Source organism: Pleurodeles waltl, chromosome 2_1 (genome assembly GCF_031143425.1).
Source record: "Pleurodeles waltl isolate 20211129_DDA chromosome 2_1, aPleWal1.hap1.20221129, whole genome shotgun sequence".
NCBI classification, from domain to species: Eukaryota; Metazoa; Chordata; class Amphibia; order Caudata; family Salamandridae; genus Pleurodeles; species Pleurodeles waltl.
In genome coordinates this window covers 107,443,130-107,463,491 of record NC_090438.1, presented here as the reverse complement: position 1 = coordinate 107,463,491, position 20,362 = coordinate 107,443,130, and positions in this window count along the sequence as shown.

The window sequence follows — 20,362 nt, the reverse complement described above, 5'->3', positions numbered from 1 at the left end:
GGGTGCCCCCAGGCCAGGCCAGACATAGCAGCGTAGGCCTTCTGGTGGCTAAGGGTCTGAAGGGAAAATACTGCCTAACTAGCTTGTTATCATCCACTATTGGCCAGGGCTGCGTGGGTCCAAGGTGTGCTGTATTTGGCAGTGTGTGCTCCTTATCATGCCTTGGTGGCTAGCAAAATCACTGGTGGTGCAATGCATAGTGCGTAGGCCTGTACCCGGTGTGTGAGGGTGCTGTGTACACCAACGGTGGTGTTGCTGCAGTCATTGACCCTGTATCCTTTGTCTCTCTCCCCCCTTTCTTGTTTTATCATCCTGTCCTTATGTGCATTAGCATCATCTGGCGGAGGAGCAGTGGCACCAGCGACGGGGGAAGCTGCATCCCACAAGACTCTGGAGGCAGAGTCCACGACGCTGAGGGCACCAGTGGGACGGAGGGCGAGGGGAGCACCACGGCGGAGACAGGAGGGGACAACACAGACTCTGATACCTCCTCCGATGGGAGCTCCTTGGTGGTGGCGGACACTTCTGTGACCACCCCAGCTACAGGTACAGCCGTCACCCCGTACCAGAACCGCCCTCCCAGCAGCCCCTCAGCGAGTTGCCCGTGCCCGCTCACCCAGGAGGGTGGGCATCTCCTTTGCCCCAGGCACCTAAGGCCCTGCCCCAGTGAGCCCTGCTTCCCTGAGTGAGGAGGCTATTGACCTCCTGAGATCCATCTCTGTAGGGCAATCAACCATTATGAATGCCATCCAGGGGCTGGCAGCCCAGATGCAACAATCTAATGCATTCCTGGAGGGTATTCACACTGGACTGGCAGCCCAACAGAGATTGATCTAGGCTCTGACCTCCTCTCTGATGGCAGCCATTGTCCCTGTTTCTACCGTCCCCCCTCCAACTTCCACTTCCCAGTCCCAGTCTCCTCAACCCAAACCCATCACAAGCACACAGCCAGACGAGCAAGCACACAAGACAACATACAATAGTGTCACAGGCAAACACAAGCACCACACTTCATCCCACAGGCACTCACACAAACACCATCCAGTTGCAGACACAACAACATCCACTATTTCCACAGTCTCCTCCTTCACCTCCCACCCAGTTACGTCCACACTCACACCTGCATGCACTACATCATCATCCACTACCTGCATCATCACCACACTAAGCAGAACACTTACCTCACTGGCAGACACCTCCACAACATCCATGCACACGTCCCCTGTGTCCTCTCCCACTGTGTCTGTCCCCCCCCGCCTTAGGTCCAAAAATGCAAGCACTCAGACAGCCAACAGCCATCCACCTCACAACAGCATACAACCCATGCACCTGCACCCAAATCCAGCAGACATACACCTCTAACAACCACTCCCTCATCCTCCACTCCCATTACTTCTGCCACTTCCCACCCCAATGTCCCTAAAAAGCTTTTCCTTTCCACCATGTACCTCTTCCCTACCCCTACCCCCGTCCTGCATGTATGGCCAGGGTATCAAGAACCCAGCCAAACACCTCAGCCAAACAGTCCACGGGCCCAGTTCCATCAGCACCTACTCGTGGTGGAAAGGATTCCAGGCCACAAGTCCTAAAAGGAAAGGAGCCTGCATCAGCCAGCGGAAAGGGGAAGGAGCCTGCATCAGCCAGCAGAAAGGGGAAGGAGCCTGCACCAGCCAGCAGAAAGGGGAAGGAGCCTGCACTAGCCAGCAGAAAGGGGAAGGAGCATACACCAGCCAGCAGAAAGGGGAAAGAGCCTGCACCAGCAAGCAAGAAGGGGAAGGAGCCTGCACCTCCAGGCATGAAGGGGAAGGAGCCTGCACCAGCAGCCTTCACAGAGCCCCCACCGCCAGCCGTGGTTGTGCAGCCATCAGTGAGTGCAGGGGCTGAGCAGGAGCCTCCCACTACTACCACCACCACCACAGTGCAGCCATCGCAGGGTGTAGGGGCTGAGCAGGAACCTCCCACTACTACCACCACCACCACAGTGCAGGCATCGCTATGTGCAGGGGCTGAGCAGGAGCCTCCCACTACTACCACCACCACCACAGTGCAGCCATCGCAGGGTGCAGGGGCTGAGCAGGAGCCTCCCACTACTTCAACCACCACCACAGTGCAGCCATCGCAGGGTGCAGGGGCTGAGCAGGAGCCTCCCACTACTACCACCACCACTACAGTGCAGCCGTCCCCGCCGGCGGACGCCATGTGATCCAGCCTCCATGGGCTGCTGTGCGACATGTCCCCTCCAGAACCAGTGGCCAAGTCACCCAGGTGTGAGACTGTAGCCTTGCACTCCCCAGGACCAATCACAGGGCGTGTTGCCCACTCCAGAACCAGTGGGCAAGTCACCCACTTGAGAGACTGTGGCCTTGCACTCCCCAGGACCAATCACAGGGCTAGTTGCCCCCTCCAGAACCAGTGGGAAACTCACCCACTCGAGAGACTGTGGCCTTGCACTCCCCGGGACCAATGACAGGGCTTGTTGCCCCCTCCAGAACCAGTGGGCAAGTCACCCACTTGAGAGACTGTGGCCTTGCACTCCCCAGGACCAAGCACAGGGCATGTTGCCCCCTCCAGAACCAGTGGTCTTGTTTCCCATCCGGCTGAGGTGCCCCACCTCCCCCTGAGGTGCCTGCCTATTTGCCAACTGATGCCCCTGCAGTGTTCTTTCCGTATTGGGGCAGGTAACGAGTGGGGCCTTGGACTTTGCCCTCTGGCCATGTGGCCCCAGTGAACTGAGGACTGGGCAGTGTCCATTTTTTGTACATTTGTACATACCTGTTGCATTGGCAAATCATACTATTAATTTTGTATTGATCTTATTACAATCACTTTAGTAAATTTTTGTTGTCCTTGCATTATTCAGCCGATTTAGGGGAATAAATCATTTTCTTGTGCAGCTGGTTGTGTGTATGGTGTGTGTGTATGGGGTGTGTGTGGTGCATGTGTGTGTCACTCTCGGTTTCTTCCCCCCTCCCTTGTGTGCTAGGCGGCTGTACTCACCGTTGTCATCTTCGCCAGCGTTGGTGTTCGTGGTGAAGCATAACGTAGAAGATCATCAGGAGTACTTGCTGTTCGGGTTCCATGGTGGCGTGGTTCTTCCCTGTGTCTCCGATGGTGAGTCCTTTCACTTTTGTAATGTGTTTCCTCCAGGCTTTTGAAGGCGTTGGTACCGCCCCGGAAAAAGTCGTGGATTGTGTTGTCATAATATGCGGGCGGAACTTTGTCTTCCGCCTGGCTGTAGGCCGCTACCGCTGTGGTGACTGTTGTTTCCGCACTGGCTGTCGGTGTGGTACATTGGCTTTCTTTCAGAGATCTAACCGTCAGGGTCATAATTTGACGGTACTTACCGCCAGCCTGTTAGCGGTATTACCGCCACTTTATCACCAACCGCCTGGGTCGTACTGAGGGCCTTTGTGACTACATATTTTAAGAAGTCAACCTTTGGATGTGTTTGTGTGTGTAATTTCAAAATTCAATAACTTTCCCAGAAAAAGGCTATGCAGACAATGTATATGTTCATTAATTCAGGATAGGATCAAACTAATACCTAGATATAGGCCCTCATTATGACCCTGGCGGTGTTGCACCGCCAGGGCCAACGGGGGCGGGAGCACCGCCGACAGGCCGGCGGTGCTCCCTTGGGCATTCTGACCGCGGCGCTTTGGCCGCGGTCAGAAATGGAAAACCGGCGGTCTCCCGCCGGTTTTCCGTTGCCCATTTGAATCCCCCATGGCGGCGCAGCTCGCTGCGCCGCCATGGGGGATTCTGACACCCCCTACCGCCATCCTGTTCCTGGCAGTTCGCCCGCCAGGAACAGGATGGCGGTAGGGGGTGTCGCGGGGCCCCAATGGCATGGGCACTGCAGGGGCCCCCGTAAGAGGGCCCCGCTAGTATTTCACTGTCTGCATAGCAGACAGTGAAATACGCGACGGGTGCAGTAGCACCCGTCGCACCTTCCCACTCCGCCGGCTCGATTACGAGCCGGCTTCATGGTGGGAAGGTCGTTTTCCCCTGGGCTGGCGGGCGGCCTTTCGGCGGCCGCCCGCCAGCCCAGGGGAAAAGTCAAAATACCCGCCGCGGTCTTGCGACCGCGGTACGGTATTTTGACGGCGGGACTTTGGCGGGCGGGGGCCATAATGTCTTTCTGTTAGACTCTTTTCCAAGAAATGATACAAATAGTTTTTTTATAAATAACTTTCAAAAGAAGATGCAAAAAATAGCTTATGAATGTTAGTAAATGAATCCAAGGACATTATCTTTCTATTTTTAGTATCTCTGGTGCTTCCTCAACTAATTGGAGTTGAAAGATCCATTGTTTCGTTGTACTATCACTTCTGTAATTGATAGTCCACTTTTTTTTTTTTTTACCTTATTGTCTTGGAGTGCAGGATGCCTATGTGCAAACCAATTTAATAACATACATCTCATTTAGCATGTGCATCTATTCTGTCTGTTGCTGACCCTTTTTCCCATTTTATATACTACAGAGAGGCAAAAACATTTTCTGATTGTCCTTATGAATATATCATTGTTCACACTTTCATCTCATATTTTCTAAAAGGTTACAGAACAACCCACTGGAATTTGAGGGGCACATGTACAAAGATCCGGTTTTGCGACTCGCAAAACCGGATATACAACAGTGTACTTAACACTGTTTGCGATTCCCAATGGGGTCGCAAATGACCTACCTCATGAATATTTATGATGTAGGTCGCAATTAATATTCAAGAAGTAGGTTGAAATTTGCGACCCAATTAGAAATGGCCGCCCTCACTTGGATGGTGGCCTGCTGGAGACAGCAGACCACCATGTCTGTGACTGCTTTTAAATAAAGCAATTTTTTATTTTTTTTAAATGCCTACCGTTTTCCTTAAAGGAAAACGAGATGCATTTCAAAATCAAAAATGAAAAGTTTTCTATTCATTTTTTCATAGCCTCCTCTGAAAAAATATTTTTGCTGCCTGGGGACCCCTTCCCGTTTGCGAATGGGTTAGCACCAGTTTGAAACTGGCGTTAACTGCGATTGTTTTGTGACCGCAGTCGCAGTCACAAGACAATCATACATACCATTTGGATTCGGTATTAGGAAGGGATGCCCTTGTCATGCCCGTTACTAATACCGAATCGCAAACCCAAACAAGTTACCGAATCGCAGTTTCGGCTTTATACATCCCAAAAAGCATTTTTCAAGTCGCAAAGGGGCCGATTCTGCGAATCGGCCCCTTTGCGACTTGAAAAATGCTTCGTACATCTGGCCCTAAGTAACTATCCATGTCTCAAAGGCATCTTTTTATTAAATTTCTATCTATTTTAAAAATGTATTATTCTTTTTCGTTTTTTGTTCATTTATTTACATTTATAAAATTGATTTCTTTTGGATGATAAAATTGCTTTTGTTCTGTTGTTCGGAAGTGGTTTATATAGATCATGATTACAAAACATACAGGGCCCGATTCATAAAGAGCCTCTGCCGTCACGGCGAAGACTCCGCACTCTGCAATGAGAATTCTCTTTGCGGAGATTCCGTCATGAGTACGTAGACTCCGCCGTGACTGCGGAGGTTCCACCACGTATGTGGAGGTTCTTCATGAATTAGGTCCACAATGTATGAAAGAGTTCAAAAGTACCCAAGGATGGGGCAGAAATAATAAAGCTATTGCAACATATACATAATGCCTGCGACTATAAAGACAAACTAATGTCAAATTTTTCTTTAATACTTTTGCATATCTACAACTATAATTATTTTCGGATTTCTCCCATCTGCGATGCTCAAAACATAAATAAATTTGATATGTTTCAGAGGTTCTGCACAGCATATCTCTTTTTCCAAGCGGTATATGCATGCATCCATCTGCTCTCTGACACTCTTCCGCTTTTGACTCTACAAATAATGTTGTTTTTTATCAGCAGCATATATACTAAAATTGGAAAGATAAAAGAAGATTAAAGAGAAGATTATTATGACCTCAGACTAAGGATTATTCTCCTGAGCATCCTGAGGTATGATGATCACGGATACGCAGTGGGTTTGCTTAATCAGAGTTTTGACTACAGGTGTTGCATGGAAAAAGAAGATATTCTGTGAAACACACTGTGAAAGATTACATCTTTGTATATTGGAAACATATATTGTGGAAGATTGATCGCTAAAAGAATGAATGGACTATTATTCAAACTTAAATATGTATGTATATATTTGGCATCTTTATAGCGCAAACCTAGCCAAATGCGGTGGAGAGCTCCAGCAGAGTTGTAATCTGTACCCCTGCTGCCTCCAGCTGACACCCATAGGTCCTGTTTAATGGCTGTGTGGGAGTTTTGGGGTATTTATGACTGTGCATTATTATCAAGGTGCAGACCATGGATCCATACTCAAATTTAAATACGTACTCAGGCCTGATGCTATTAATTTTTTTTAAAGTTACTGTGATTTGTAAAAGTGCCTTCTTCTGGTTAATGCTAAACAGGCCTCGATAGGACCTCAATGCCATCTCACGTTCACTGTTTATTAGTGCCTGCTTCACATAGTCAAGCAGAGTCATGTTTGTTTATTTCGTTGATGTTCTCGTTGTTATTGAAGAGATCTTTGCCAACATGGGCACAGTAATGTTGCAAACATTTAGGGTCTCTTCTGCCGCCTGCTGTTTTGCATTCATTCCCAATAGTTCAGTATTGCTTATGTGGTAAGACAATGTGAGTCTAATAATTCTGTGTTTTGATTTGCCTGGATTGTATTCTTCGCTCACATAGTGACACTTCTGCAGATCTGCAGTTTTCATTCTGTCTTTCCTATAGAAACCCTAAAATTTAGGGGTGAGGCATAGATTTTATGAAGACTTCCCCATGCTACTAAGGAAGCTGTCCAATTTCATATGGTTCTGCTGCTCACATGGGACTTAGAATAATTCATGACTCTGCCTATTAGTCTGTAATGCCCTATTACTGAGAGGCTTCATGACACTGACTATACATCTGCAGTTACAATTTCTGTATTGCGCCTTATTAATTGTTGTAATAAATTTGCTTACATTTTCCAATTCTTCCCTAAAACTCACTTATTGATTCTGTCAGTACTTACTTGATTGTTTTCTTGATATGCTGGCTAGAGCCTTATCTTAGGAACACGTTGCTTCAGGAAATTGAGGTTGAAAACTTTCTCCAATTCATCCATCTGTGAGCACAACTGCACCTACTCTGTCCCGCGAAAGTGGAATAATTGCACATTAATATAATGAAAACATCTCTCCTGTGCCAGAAGATGTAGGATCTGTGCCCAACTTGGTTTGCCAGCTCAGTGAACAATCAGCAAACTTCGAACTGCCTTTGATCCTACCCATCTAACTACCCAAGTGTCAGTTTGACAGACCAGCTAAAATGTACTTTCCCAAAGACTGCAAATATTGGCAAAAGAATGAATGAGCATTTGGCCTATTCCAGACAGTGAGCAGCAGCAGCTGCAAAACTTTTACAATACAACCATAATACACTATGTTTATTATGGTTTTACTGTAAAAGGGATGGGTCCATGGGGCGTGATAGGGGGGGAGTGCACAGCACTTCTCTTCAGTGCGCATGTATATTTGGCTGGCCGTCTCATGCCGGCCAAACATACATGCGCACTAGGCTCTCTCCAACCAGGCACTGTGTTGCTGGATGGGAGAGAGCAGGCAGAGACTCTCACTCTGCCTCGGAGCTGGCTGAAAGCAGCGTTAGGATTGGACGCAGAGCAGGCTGGGACCCTGTGCCTGCAGTGGAGGACTGGAGCGGATCAGAGCTGATCGTAGCGGCGCAACGAGAAAGGTAATTTTTTTTTATTATTAGAATATTTTTTGTTCCCCTCCCACGCGCTGTGGCGCCCCACCCCTTTCCCTCCTGTGAGCTGCAACTGGAAATAGAGGAGTCTCCGTCCACGTCTACCATGTCAATGAACTGATGATTAAGATCTAAGATGAGCAGTCTCTTTCTACATTTTCCCTAAACTTGCCTATATCCAAATTAACAATTTTAACATCACCCTTTGTTCGCAATCCTGTTGTTTGTATGAACTTTGTTCATTGCAATGAAGCTGTTTCTCTTTATTCCTCCTCCAGAGCCATGTACAGTGCTGATACCAACAAGGAAGAAGTTTGCACTATAGAAAACAATAAATACATAGGGGAAGGCCACTTTTGCAGTTATGGATCAAAGAGACACACCCTACCTGCACTGTGTGTTGTGGAGAACTCTCATTGTTCATTATTTCTTTCTGCTTCAACCACAACTCACCCTCAGTCACATTCAAGCGGAGTGAGTCCATGGAATAACACATCTGGATTGTATTCGTATAAATGGTGCAGGTGAAATATCCCTTCCCAAAGGAAAAAAAGAAAATGGAGAAAAACATTCAATAAATCAACAGAGCTCTTCTTACTTCAATGCTGTTTATAAAGAAAAAATGCGGTTGGAAAAGGCTTTAAGTCAACTTTGATAAATACGACTATTTTGGCCGCCAAAATCCCTTTTAAGCAAGTCCATTACACGTAAGTGGAGAGCACTATAAATGATTTATAAAATGTTCTCATTCTATTAAATATCAACAATAAAAATCAGATACCACTGACGTCCAGGCACTTGCTATTTTATTTTATCATTTTTTGTTTTATTATTTGGAAATGCAGCTGCCCTGTCCCAACGTGCCGGGTAAAAAATGTGTTCCTTGAAATTTAAGAAATTGTGTAGGTTAAAACAACAGTTATCATTTCAGAGACAGCTAGATAATGTTTTGAACATCTGCTTTGCGTTCCAGAGGCTCGCTGCTCAGTGCCAGGCAATGATCTGGCCTGATGTTTGGGATCACCGAGGGAGTTTATTATGTAAAGGCGGCAGCACACACACAAAGGGGGAGAGAGCTCGGCGGCCATTTTGCAGCGTGTGAGGTCCCTGCGCATCTACCTGAAACAACCTTAATTGTCTGCAGAGATCATACAGATGTTTTTGCAAAGTCTGTGGAGGAAAGGAATGCTGTCAAGCACGTGCCCTGTGGGTCTTTTCAGTTAGCGCTAATCTAATTTTCCTTGTGTTTTGTAGCTTGCCTATAATAGATGACGTGGCCCCGGAAAAATGATACATGATGAATTATTACAGAGCCACACGCTGAAGAGGCTGTTGGGCCACCTTGCACTTTAGATGAGATGCTAAAGCAAGCAGGACCTTTGGAGATGTCAATGTCTGAGCGGGTGCACACAAATGGAAAACATGGCACATCCCGGTGTAAGGAGCAGGCTTATAAGGCCCCTGGAGTCCTTGGTTCTGCAGACCCCCCTACCATGCAGGGTGCTCCCTCAGTTCAAGGCCTTAGTGCAAAGGTCTTCAAAATATGGGCGCACCCCCATGGGTCAGTGGCTGCATTCCCAGGGGGGCCCAATGCCTCTGCAAGTACTTGTAAATGAAGATGCACTGAAATGAAACCTGATTTATACAGGGCGTGGCTTTTCAGAAGTGTGTCTCGGTGCTAGTTATAGTCAACAGTGAGGAAAGCATGCAGGCTTGCTATAGAGAGCAAAGCCAAGTTTTCATTTTTAGGGTCAAGCCTGCGTCGCATGCGCTTGCGCATGCGTTTCGCTTGCGAGACGCTTTAGGAGTTAGAAAAGGGCTCGGAGCCCCGTCCATGTCACGTCAGTGTCTTTCATTGGTTCGTGGGCTTGCCTTTCAAAATCTGCTTGCTTTCATTAGTGGAAGGCACGCATACGTCATGCCTTTTCCGGTGGTTAGCCCAAGTACTGAAAACATGCGAGGCTCGATGTTTCCCGTCAGGTTTGTGGACTACTTTTTACTCTTTTTTCGCAGTGCGATCTCGCTTGGCAGAAGCCGAGTGCTTTGCATAACATTGACCCTGTTACATAGTTAATTGCACTTTTGCCGGTTACGTGGATAATTGCACTTTTGCCAATAGGTTTCACTGCGAGTGAACTGTAGCAGCGCGATCACACTGTTTTTTTCCATTTAATGTGGCAAGAAAAATCCGGTTGGGAGTTTACAACTGCTAATAGCTCTAACTCAGAGAAATGCGAGACCCTATTGCATTGCAAATGCTTGTTTTTTAACTGACACTGGGGTCAATTTGTTGAAGGTTGCGTGGCCTGGAAGCACGACCTTGCTTATTTGCAGGCTGGATTCATTTAGAGCAATTGAAGCAGCAGCATCAAAGACATGGCTAAAAAGAACAAAATATTCTGTAACTATTTTGTACTTTCACTTTCAGCTTACTGTGTATAAAACCTGCACAGCTTATAAAAAATAAATACAAGTTAAACTCAGCTGTGGTGATCCACTCTTTTACATTATGAAACCACAGGTGGTAAATGCAATCATTGCAGGTGTCTGTGTGCGTGAATCGATAGTCACAGAATTGAATCCTGGTTGGTGCAGTGAGCAAATAGTGACTTTTGTATTTATAGTACTATGAGGTTAAAGCTCGTCTCTGAAAAAGTGTTGTGAAGACGTAAGTCATTATTTCATTATTACACACAGTAAAAGATGGGCTGTCGCAAAACAGCTTTGGCCTGATTCACAAAGGTAAGCTTACACTTTAGTGTACGTTTACGTATTTTGGGAATTCACAAAGGAATGTTACGAGTAGCATCTTTACGAGTGCAGAGTCTCCACACTCATGGCAGAGACTCTGCACATAAAATGATAGGTAGCCATAAAGATGCTACTCATAAAATTCCTTTATGAATTGCAAAAAAACGTAAACGTACACTAAAATGTATTTTTATTAAGCCCTTAGTATTTAAGATAAAACAATCTCTTTCAAAGTAAGGATATAAATTAGCAATCAGACTGTATCTAGTGCAAACATTTTTATAACTTTACATTAAAAGCATGTATTGCAAAACTCAGCTAATAACCCTTTTACATTACCTCTCAAAAAGAATAAATCTCTGCCTCCATGAAGCTTTAAGTAACTCCATCAATAAAAGTATATAAGGCTCTCAAGAAACTTTTATATTTAGTGAATAACAAATGCAGACAGTTACATTTGTTTCAGATAGCAGACACTCTGGTGAGAAGGCCTGTTTCTTTAGGTCAGTGTCCAGATCCAGCTTCACCGCACAGGAAACAAGACACCCTCTTCATTGTCAGCCAAAGGCACCTTGAGGTCTGCATTAATCGTCCAAGTGAAGGTGTTTTTTGTAGAACACATTTTGAGAATTGTTTTTATGAAATTAAAAAATTGACACACCGGTCCCCATTGATCCCACCCACTTTGACCCCAAACTTACATGCAGATGTCCATTCGAGAGAGTCAGGGGGTGGTAGAAGAAGAGGCCAGCAGGACTGTGTTCGGATGCAGCGCTTTCATTCAGATGCAGAGCCCGATAGTCCAGACCACTGAAACCTCAAAGAAATGTCCCAGGAGGAAAAATAAAGGGGCAAGATCAATGGGGACCATCAGGGCACCAGGTGCAGTGGTACCAAGGCCAGGAGTGTAGGTGCAGTGGTACCAACGCCAGGAGTTCGATGGGCCACTTCACCCCATTTATGGCTGTTTCACTACCAAAAAGGTAAATGGTTGTGCATTTTCCTTCTTAGCACTAGGGCCCACGTCACTCTACTGTGCAAGAAACAAGGGCAAAGCAAAGGGGCAAGATGAGGGATTTTATCCCTTTCTTACACAAACAGGCAGATAGCTTTCTTTGTGCCTCAGGCCTAGGATTGATGGCCCAGCGGAATGGCAGAGGAGACAGGGCTGTATGTATCATGGGTGTTGAAAGTGCTGGGGCACTGGGGCCCAGTGGTGTGAGAGGAAAGCTAAACCCTAATTATGGCTATGTTACTATCCTTTCTTGCTTGCATTAGAGCCCAAGGGGGGGCTCAGAGCAATGACCCAAGGAAGGTGAAAACTGAAGCAGAGGAGACACTTTAGCCTTGACTCAAAGAGATGGTGGCAAGTGGGTGGGGCAAAATTGGGGTCCATATTTTTAACAAAGGGCAGGGACATTCCACTTCACGAGATAAACTTTATCATTAGTTAAGTCAGTGGTACTGGGGCACAGGGGTGTGAGGGGCCCACTACATCACAGTTATGACTCTCTTACTGTACAAAAAGTGCATGGGGGCTCATTTTTCTTGCTAGCATTAGGGCAGAGGGCACTGTTGCTACAAACAGTGCAAAGCACCACTCGCAGTCATCTGGTCGTACTGAACGGGGTGAATGTCATAGGTTTAGGCTGACCACAATGAAGCCTGGGTCGGATAAAGGGATCATGTTTGCCCAGGTGAAGAGCATACCTTCTCACAGTGTCCAAGTCCATGTGAAGAACCACAGCTGGAGCTTCATGTTAGCAGGAGCCACAAAGAGATCGTTGTTGGCATGAAGAGCCACTAGCCATCAGAGCTTCACATTGGCAGGAGTGGCTGGTGGTTGTTGCTGATGTGAAGAGTCCACTCACAGTTGCGAGGAGCTCAAAATCTCTGGATTTTCACTTGTAGTTCAGGTCCCAAGGGTGTTACTTTTATACCCAGTGACAGCCTGTGTGTGGAGGACACTGCTTTATCTAACCCTAACATTGGTTCTGGGCCATTCTTCCCTTTCCCCTGGGTCTGGCTCTAAACTGTCTAGGCAAACAAAGGAAAGGCAGGCCCAGGTGTCAACTTAATTTGCAGTGACAGAGCAGGCAGCCTCAGAAGTGAGGATAGGGGCAGTCACTGCCTTCAGACTATCTTTTTAAGCTCAAGAAGGGCTGAGTATAAACATCCAGGCTATCCTGCTCAAGAGAGGAACACCATTCCCCACACCCAAGGCCCCTTTGTCTAATGTCCGGAAGGAATACACATTACACCAAAGCCATTTTTAATCATGACTCTGGACACTGGCAGAAAGGCACATTTGGTTTAGCAAGCAAAGTGCCAACTTTCTAAAAGTTAACTTTTCATGATGGTGACTTACAATCTGACTTTACCATTACAGGGGGTTTTAAATTACAATTCACATGAGTGGAAGAAGTATTTCTCTAGCTGCTCCAAAACCTAAGTTATCACCTGTTAAGAATAATAAGGTAACTCAATGATAGTCTAGTAATGACAGAGGTAGTCTTCATCTAGTGAAAGTTACTTTAGGATTGTTTCACTATCAGGACATGCAAAACTTGAGCAGACATTTCCTACCTATCAAATACCACGCACCATACCCTGTGAGCCTTTAGGGCCTACATTAGGAGTGACTTATAAGTATTAAAAAGTAAGGTTTAGGTTTGGCAAATGGTTTATTTTGCCAGGCCAAAATAGCAGTTTATCAGTGCAGTGGCAAGCCAGAGACATGCTTTACATGGCTGCTTTACTTGATGGCCCAATGAGTACTGCAGCCCACTAGCAGAGTTTAATTTACAGGCCCTGGGTACATGGCCAAGGGACGCATAGGCAACTTAAAATGACCACTCAGGTGTATACCAATTGTGATAAATTTAGAAGGGAGAGCTCAATCACTTCGTATCTAATTAGCAAGACTGAAGTGTGGAGAGTCTTCAAAGCCAACAAAATGTGTTCAGCAAAAGAAGGCAGAAATCTGGGATCACCCTGCAGAAAGGGCCAGGTCCAACAACCACCTACAAGTCTGGAAAGGGTAGGTGATGCGAGGGTCATATCAGACGTGGACAGTAGATGGCTTAAACCTCCTTTGTCAAGGGCTAGCTAACATAGTTCTTTCTATGTATTTGGAAGGCAAGAGATTTGTCAGCGATAACAACATCCCAGTAACCACTGTTAAGTATGGGGTCCCTCAGTTGCCCTGCCTTTCTCCTCTAGTTATTAACATTTATACGCAGCTTCTTTGCTCTTTCTTGAATAACATCTTGGTCAATTTTGAAAATTATTTAGATGATTCTAAAGTAGTTTTCTCTCCCACATGACAGGGTTTAAGATCATAGTAAGGCAAGGGCAGTCACTCCCAAAATTAAAAATTGGGTGGCCCATAATTAGAATTGTATCTATGATGCCAAAAATTCTTTATAATTGCTGGTAATAGTCACCAATACCTGGTTAAAAAGGGTAATTCGCAGTAGCTCTTGTTCTAAGATGATAATGTAAAAATTGAAATTAAGATAAGGTGAAGTCCTATGGGTCACTTTTAATTTACCAGGTCTTTTGTTCAATGACTTTAGAAATATTAATGATCCAACTAAGTCTTAAAAAAGCTCCTGTACTAAGTCACTGCCAAAATGCCTAGTTGCCTTTTCTAGATTCTTAGGGGCATATTTTTTTACATCAATGTGGCGTTAAGGATGCATTTTCGTTACGCCATATTTAAAAAGTGACGCAATTCAATCATTGCGCCACTTTGTAACTTCTGCGCCACATTATGCTTGCGCCAGGCATAATGTATGCAAGGTGGGCGTTCCCCCGTTAGGAGGCCCAGAAAAGTGGCGCAGTGAAATTTACAAGATTTCACTGCGCCATTTTTTGCATCATTTTTAATGCCCGCCTTAGGCAGGCGTTAAAGTGACGCTCCCATTGTATTAAATGAGCCTTCCATGACTTTGGTAGGTTGGCTTCATAATTTTTGGCGCTAATCCACCAAAGTTCCACAATAACTTCAAAATGTATGACGCTATTAGCCTAACGTGCGCCATGGTGCGCCGTATTGTAATACGGCACACACACGGTGTTGTTAGGTGGGCGCAATGTGGCGCATCATCTGTGATGCACCACTTTCTTATAAATATGCCCCTTAGCGCGCTATTAATTTTACTATTTGCATCATACAGTACTCGAGAATAAATGCATGCGTTTAATATGGAACCTTCAAGAGGCTATTTTTGAGCATTTCACGTCTGGAGAAATGTTTTTATAAAATTAGGAATACATTATGCAAATGACAAGAAGTTAATATGAACGTTTGGCGATAGCGAAATAGCACTTTATATGTTTTTTTAATGGATTTTAGTTTTACACAGTTAAGGAAAATGCTTTGGCCACATTGCTATTATAATGCCAACATGCTGCAGGCCCTGCAGGTAAATGTCAATTTCCATTGCATTGTGTTTTTTTCCCCTCGCCATAACATTCAAATGGAAAGGTTGCCGCAGTCGATTAAAGCACAGCTATAGAAAATTAAATATAGATGCTCGACTCGACTTGTATCTTTGGGGGGAGAGTTGTTGATACAGCACCGAGTCTGCAGTGCTGACCAAAAAAAGCATACAAACAGAAGAGGTAAAAACACACTTCACCTTGCGGTACCTTAATTAACAGTGATTGACGGACATGTTACCCGATTTGCACGGTTTCCAGCCTGTGGCTTAGTACAGCAAACAGCACGAGGGGCGGGGGGCTGTGTGAAGGGGGGCGGGCAGGCGAGGAGCTCAGACACTGACATTTGTAGAGCGCTGCTTAAGGAGAGACAGATGTTAAAACATCTGCTCCAGCACCAGCTCCCTGCCCATGCCAAGAAACATTGCAAGCCTCGTCTCATGTTCCGAGGCAGTTTGTGGTACATATAGTGGCCACTCAAAAAGTAAACATTGGCAAAGCCAATAGGCCTGGCTTGTTTTAGGCATATGTGTTACTTGCTGTAACTGCTCTGTGTTATGGTGTGATACGTCTTGATGCTCTAACAGAAAATATTCACACAGGCACACAAATGAATACGGAAAGTACCCAGACACACAAGTACACTGGGTCATATGCAGACACGGGTGGATGAATGGATCAATTCATGGCTGCGTGGGTGTATACAAGGATTAATAGACGATTGGGTGGTTACTGGTGCACAGTAGGTTGGATGGATGGGTGTGGTGGCATAGCTGGACAGCTGCAAGTGTGGTTGAATAGATGAATATTATTTGTGGATTAATGAATGAAGCCAGTTATCCCTGCGGTAACTTTTCTGACACCTCCTGGTGTGTGCTTGTAGAAAGTTGAGGGCCATTGAGTAACTGTATAACTTTATTCTAAAATACAAATCAAATGTTTAATTATTTATGAGATTTTATATTGCGCGGACATTACCCATATGTGTCAGAGCACTTTACAATAAAACAAACAACCTTACAAGAGAAATTAAGAGTAACAGGGTAGCAGAAGACAAAAGGTACAGCTACTATGGTTACTCAAGACGAGAGTTACATATTTACAGCTTACCTATTCATTACAGGTTACATATTTAGAGAGGCCACAATACAGCAACTCTAGGGTGGCCATGATGCACTATTCCCTTTGCCAGTATGTCCGCCACAAATGTACAAGCATTGGCAAAGCCAGCGCCAGCAATGGCAGGCAGCGGTAGCAGTGGGTGCCCATGCTCAATTGAGGAGCCTGGACATGGGAAAAAGAGGGATGGGTGGAAGAGCACCAATGAACAGCCAGGAAAAAAACAGAGCATTGGCAAAGATGGGGAGGGAGAAGGAGGGCATGGCGCTGAGACAGAGCAGCAGACACAGGAAACCCAAAGGGGAAAAATTACGCACCCATAGAAACCTATGGGCCTCCTTGCATTGTGCTGCACTAGAGTCAAAATGTTTACGGTAGTGCAGCAAAGCGCCACAATAGCGTAATTTCTTTTGACACTATTGACCTAACAACTGCCATGGTGCGCCATTTTGTAAATGACGCACCCATGGTGTCATTAAGTGGGGCAGGGGCGGTGCAAGAAAACTGGTGCATCAGCACTGATGTGCCAGTTTCTTGTAAATATGCCCCTTTGTACAGCAACAAGTTCAATAAATGCATGGAAATTGCAGGGTATGCAACATTGTACAGGGACATATCCTACAAGAATAGTAAAATAACAGCATTACACCATTACACCATTACATTGATTTCCTTTGATCAAATCTTTAATCTGGAAAACTCTTGAAGAATTTTAGAGCCGTTGATATATCCAGGCAAGTATAATTGTATTAACTGATACTGCATAACTAACTTTATTTTTGCCTCACAATTTATTTTTTTAGGTTCTTATTATAGACATGCATTTTGTTATTCTGTTATCTTTCATTCAAAATGCAAGGCTGTTATTCTAGTTGGACAAACTATTCCACTGTTAACTGTTACTTTGTTGTCTGTCTTGCTACAGTAATAGGTGGAATTCAGTAAAATAGTTTGGACAAGAAAAATAACAAATACTCTGAGATGGGTTCATAACACAACGGAAGGAAATGTAAATAATTCTAAAATCACATTGCTTGTTCTGCTTGTCTGCCACAGGCATGCCATGCTTAAAACAAGTATCAAGAGGGCGAAAGAGAAAGAATGGATGTGAAACGTCTTTTTGACAAATTCTGAATGCTACACAAACATCTTGGATACCTACATTCCTTAGAACGGGGTTACCTAGGTTGCACTGCTTGCCTCATCCCAGTTAGGAAGATAAAACATGGACTTCAGTTTCCTTAATCGCATTACAACGATAAGCAGTTGCCTATCATATGTAAAACTTTAAATACAATAATATGTCAACCTGTGCAATGAGATATTTTTGATATGTAGGACTGTTCCTATCAATGTGACACCCATCAGTGTGTTTTGAGGAAACAATTACAAAAAATCAGAATAATCTGTCTGTGGCAACTATGCCTCATTGCTGGGAGAATATACAAGTCCCTGTGGCCGTTACTAGGCATAGTACATTCTTCCAGTTCAATCCCATCTCCCTGGAGGAGTCCAAATGGGGTATTTTGAATAGGAACTCATGATCCCTGATTGACCCATGTCCTCCTTTGGTTCTGGCCGTGGATGTGAAGGTTGGAAACCGAGTCTTGATATGGTTTTTAACACTTCCCTATTTACAGCTACGGTGCAGTCAGTTTGGAAGCAGACAAAAGTGGTTCCTATAGTGTCTTAGAACTGTACATGTTAGGTCTACATAGATTTGTGAAGTAACTTACATAATCAATATGGGAGGTGTTCAGGGTGTGGTCCTCATGGTTATGGGGATATTATGAGCTAGTTACGTTTTGTATCCTGAAGACTAAAGGCATTAATTGTGAGCTGTGTGTGTGTGATGTGTTCTTCTGCATGCTACTGGGCTTGGGAGGACACATCTGGCGATGAGTAGGGGATACATGCCCTGAAGAAACAGAAGTGCTCTCCCTGAGAATTTGCAAGAAATAGCAAACGGCTTGTTTGTGCCACGTGCACCCAAGCCGAAACAAAGAAACCTGCAGTTGGTATATGTGTAGTGCAAGCACTGCTCCAGCCCACAAGAGGCCTCTTGGAGAAGTGGAAAGCCCATCAAGGGAGCACTGTTGGAAAAGACCGCCAAGACTTTCCAGTCAGACTGAGAAAGCAAGAAGGTGCTACCCCACAACATCGAGCCATCAATCATACAAAGAAAACACTAAAGGCAGTGAAAACCAGGCACAACATAAAAAGCCAGCAACAACCAGATATAATGCTAGAAGGCAGTGACAACCATGTGCGAGAAATACATATATACTCACCAGTAAGACAATATTCACAATTGAAGCATCAGATACGCTGGTATCGACCTACTGGAGAGGTCGATACGTGCGAAATAGCAATTATCATCCACTACATACTGAAGCTGGCCTCAAGTGATCTGGCTCGAACACACGGTCCACTGGTATCAAAGTCATGAGGTGGGCCTGAAAGAAAAAGCTGCCGAAATAGCATGAAGAAATGACTCGAATGAAACAAATAGATGAAAGCAAAGACCAGAACATGCAAAAAACACAAAATGCCCTCACCGTCAAAAGTGAAGAGGGTGCAGCACAGCCACTGGGCCGGTCTGGCGACCCAAGCTCAAGTACCAAGCAGGTACTTCCAGAAGACACAGATTCAGGGGCATAACTAATGCTGCCTTAACAGCACATACTCAACATCAGAAGAGAGAAAGGTGAAGTACATGGCAGCTACTTCTCTGAATCCTCTGGTGCCATTCGATACCACTAAAAAACAGAATATTGGCGACAGATGGACCATGTGGATTCACACTTTTGATGATTTTATAGATGCTCTGGAAGAAGCAAATGATGATACAATCATTAAATACTTATAAAATTTCGCTGGTGAAGGAGTGAAAAAAGTGATAAAGTCTCACAGACTGAGAGAATGTCTTACCTTCAAATCAAAGAAGCATGAGGAGCCAAGTTCAACCTGATGCCAAACGTCGACTTTAAAAGATACATATATTTTAATCAAGCGAGACAACAAGTTGGTGAAACAATAGATGAGTTTGTTGAAAGACTTGGGGCCTGATTTATACTTTAGAAGCACTGCATTTGCGTGATTTTTGGACGCAAGAGCAGCGCAAACGCACAAAATGTAATTGAATTATGTACGTTTGCACCGCTTCGCGTCAAAAAATGATGCAAATGCGGCGCTAAAAAAGTATAAACCAGGCCCTTGATGTGCTCACCAAACATTGCAAACTCAGTGAATTTAATGATGAAGAAGCTATGCACCTCAGAGTCATTGATGGTTGTTTGTCAAACCTATTCAGAACATGCATGTTGCGAGAGACCCTCAGTGCAGAAAAGGTATTGATGGCTGCCTGATGGCAGGAAAGAGCCAATCGGCAACCTGTTGAATGGAAGCAGGAACAGGAAAAGGGGAGTTGGCACTGGTCATCAAGAGTACACACCAACGGCAACCCATTGTCCATAAGTCAATATCTTCAAATAAAGAAAGACTGTGTCTCTGATATGGATTGACATTTCCACATGAGAATAAATGTCAAGCTTTGGACAAATGTGCAAAGGGCACGGAAAGGAGAGCCACTTTATAAACCTTTGTAAGACAAAAAAACAAGTGTGTCATGGCAGGAGGAGATGATGGATGCCAGAATGTTCCCGAACCAGCCTTGCCACACATACAAAGAAAAAAAAAAAGGCCTTAACTGTGACAGGTTGAAACTAAACAAAGTCGATCACCATCAAGTTCATCCTGCAAGAGTTCCTTGATGTCATCACCGAGCAACAGTGAAGAGGGTGAATGTGCAATGATCACAGATAAAGGAGAGCAACATGCACAAGTGGGCCTTGCTGCTTGCAAGGAAGACAAAAGAGTGGCAGAAACAATTGAGCTGATAAAGCAAAAGAACTTGTATGGACATTGCCCCAAAATCAAATTGAAAGTCAACAATTTCCCGGTAACATTTGTTACAGTGGTGCGTCGATCAATATCATGCCAGTTGAACAATTTCACAGTCTGTCACCTATACCATGACTCAAAGCATCAAACACAAAGGTGTGCACATGGGCTGCTTCCAAACCATTGCAAAGTCAAGGATCATTCATAGCGACCCTGCCGCACATTAAGATGTCCGTGCAGGCCCCAATTCATCCTTATTCAAGCTACTCCATCCAGCCGCATGCCTTCTCAGCTTTACAACGGCTGTTGACATGGGGTTGATATCCAT